Source organism: Hemicordylus capensis, chromosome 3 (assembly GCF_027244095.1).
Source record: "Hemicordylus capensis ecotype Gifberg chromosome 3, rHemCap1.1.pri, whole genome shotgun sequence".
Classification (NCBI taxonomy): Eukaryota; Metazoa; Chordata; class Lepidosauria; order Squamata; family Cordylidae; genus Hemicordylus; species Hemicordylus capensis.
The window spans coordinates 113,067,317-113,070,703 of NC_069659.1; the positions used below are offsets into that span (position 1 = coordinate 113,067,317).

General features: G+C 40.9%; 1 long non-coding RNA gene across 1 annotated transcript; it reads left to right on the forward strand.

The window, feature by feature from the left end:
* Nucleotides 1-478: 478 nt before the first annotated feature.
* LOC128352546 (uncharacterized) lies at nt 479-1,727 on the forward strand. The gene is made up of 2 exons (XR_008320481.1): nt 479-548; nt 1,331-1,727. It is a non-coding gene; the product is annotated as an uncharacterized LOC128352546 (long non-coding RNA).
* Nucleotides 1,728-3,387: the final 1,660 nt, after the last annotated feature.

Sequence of the window (3,387 nt, forward strand, 5' to 3'; positions counted from 1 at the left end):
GAAGCTTTTTTCATTCATCATTATTCAACTATGGCACCTCAAGGTCTGAACTCTGCCAATGATTTGTCCTGTTTTCTATAGCATCCTCTTCATCCTTTTTGCTAGAGGATCACCTGCGGTTCCCCTTTTTCCCTGCCCTGTTACAGCTCTCTAGTCATTTAGCTCCTTGTTTGGAGTAGTATACATATGGTTTGGGTTGCTGTGTCTCTTTTTTGGTTTCTTTTACATGTACATATTGGGTTTCATCTATGTCATGGTACGTTTTCTTACTTCGTTCATTAGGATGTCATTACTACAAGGATGATATGTACTTTACAATTACCTCTTCAGCTGTACTTTACAAGGGACATAGCTTGAGGTTAGCATTTATGATAGGCTGCTCCTTTAAGTGCAATTTAAAGTTATTGGGATCAGCTGAATCACCTTGCAGGTTAATTCTTTCCTCCTTTTATAACCTGGGATAAGCGCTCATTAGGTAGATGAACCCTGGGGCTTTAACATGCTTGGAGAAAGCTGATTGTATAAGAAAGGCTTTTCTCTACTTTTGTGTAAGTTTTTTCACATTTTTTTCCTTTATTAGCAATGTTTCATTGCCTTATATATTTGTTTTTTCATATTACTATTTCAGATTGTTCCCTTATAATCCCCTGCTAACTGGGCAAAGAGGCACCTTTTACTGTGGTGATTCTCTTTATTTAGCAGGGGGAGAGCAACTGGCCCTATCCACCCCCAGCACAGTAGCTCCAGTGACTGTTGCTGGTGTCCATCTTGTGTTTCTTTTTAGAATGTGAGCCCTTTGGGGACAGGGAGCCATCTTATTTATTTATTATTTCTCTGTGTAAACCACCCTGAGCCATTTTTGGAAGGGTGGTATAGAAACTGAATTAATAATAATAAAATTCAGCCATCCCAGATCCTTGGGAAGGACTTGATGTCTGGATAAAACAAACCAATCAATAACACCTGTCTGACTGTGTAAACAAGAAATCATCATCATCACTGGGACAACTTACAGTTAGTGCTTATCCTTTATGTTGTAAGTCCTATCTGATTTGACATTGCTTAAGGTTTGCATCCATTATATACTATATCTTTTAGGGAAGTTTGCAGTTCTGGGTATAGTTTAAAAAAATCATTTGGATTAATTATTGCCTGTGTTCATGACCTATGTTGAGTTTTTCGTTAGTAAAGTGAACCTTGAATTTTTTAATAAGCTTGGATAAGCTTAATTGCACTGTATCTTTATATTTTGTGAGTGTTTTTTGCATTCAGTTTTTCATACTGTATAGTGTTATAGATACTGTTTTATCTTCTCATTCCATTGTTCCAGCCTGTACTAATGGGAACGAGCCCCAGATGAAGCTTGTGGCGAAACAGCTCTCTATCCTGGGGTCGCTGTCGTGGTTTGTCCCTGGTGTGCCTTGTCCTCCATCTATTATTATCAGTCATTACAGAGCAGGTTGCTTGTGTTCTTCGAATGAAGGCTTCATGATTTGAACTACATGCATTTATTACATCTTACTGAATACATTGTCTCCTCCCTTTGTATTTGAGGACTCATTACCTGTACTGTATGTACTCTTCAATTTCTCATTTTGAAGACATCTTGGACTTTGTTTGGACATCTGTATATACTGGTTTCTCATTCTTTCATTGTATTTTGCAATTCTACTTGGTATCTTATTGTATTTTTATATGTGTTATATAGATGTGTTTGCTTATTTTCACGTTTGTTGAGAGCTAGTCATTTATTTATTCATTATTCATTCATTTTTTTTACATTTTTTTTTTAGCCATTTCATTGGGATGCCATAAATATACCTTGGCTGGTGCACATTCTCTTATGAAACATATCTGCATGTAAATTTACTATAACAAGATCTAAACAAATTTTAAGCCATTCCTTTTTGTATGAATAGCTGCATTCTTCATAGAAGTCAGGACTTTGGTGTTTCACAGATTATGAATTCTAAGCCAGATTTGTTCTTTAACTCTTAATGTATTTACTAACATGATTTCTAGGATCACTGGGAATGAAAATCAGCCCACAGAGAGCCTGTAAAACTAAGCCTATAAAACCACTTAAGAAGGTCCTGAGTGAGGTTTAAGTGGCGCAAAAGCCTTTGCTACCCAAGTTTGCTACGTGAACATGATGTAACAGATCTGAATTCCTTTCTGTTCTTTATTACCATGCAACCAACTGAAGTGTCTTTCTGCTCCTGTACTAAGTTTGAGAATCCTATAAGTAAGAACTCCAGGACAAATCGTGACTCATGGTGCTTAGGGTTCATGGAAATGACGGTCTATCTCAGCAGGATCGTGAGGGCAACATTCATTTAAGCCTGCATTTGTAGCAACTTGTGGAAATAAAGACTTGAAGATTTCCACTGAGATATCCAGTAATGGGAGGTTTACACCTTACTCACAGAGGAGGCTTTGGCCACAATACAGATAAGAAAAGTCAGGTGAAAGTCAAGAGAAACCAGTGGAACAGTCACTCACAAATAACTTGATTCATATTATATCAATGAGACAAGAGCAGGGGAGAAGTACTTGTATCAAAAGAGAACTCGCAGTGATTCTTCTTAGAGCCTGTCACCTTCACAGTGGAGCAAAGTGCAGTCCTTCGACACGAGTTGAGTGCTGGTCCCGTGCCTTGAGGAGTTAACACTCCGCCCCCACTGTGAACTTCCATGTTGTTAAAAAAAAAAAATCTTCAAATACCAGCCTCTGAGGGAATGGCTGTGGGCACAGGTGAGCCAGTAGTCCTTCCACACACACCCCCGCTGGTGGCGGATACCAGAGTGATGTCATGGCCTGCTGTCTGGCCCAGCATCGCTTCCCAGTTAAGTCTATTAACTGTGCAGGCACGCTTCACATTTGGAAAATGACACTAGGCCAGACAGCAGGCCACGGCATCACTCTGGTATCCACCGCCACTGCCGGAGGTGTGTGTGGAAGGACAACTGGCTCACACACACCCACAGCCATCCCCTTGGTGGCACGGAGGCTGATATTTGAAGCATATTGTTTTACAACATGGAGGTTCACAGTGCGGGGTGGGTGGGCAGGGTGTAAACTCCCCAAGGCATGGACCAGCACTCAACTCATCGTGGACCAGCACTGGTCCGTGGATCAGCGGTAGAGAAACTGTCTCTAAATAGCCAATCAGAGCAGTTAAGGTAGAATGCCAGCAGGCGAGAGGGTTCTTTCCAGTGTATTGCACAGTGTTGCATGTATGACTTTCTGCCTGAGGGGCAGAAGTCCTGGGTATGTGCTCAGTGCAAAGAGCTACTGGCTCTCAGGGAACAAGTTCTTTCCCTCAAAGCAAAAGTGGCTGACCTGGAGAAGCTCAGGGAGGCAGAGAGGTGTGTGGATAAGATCCTC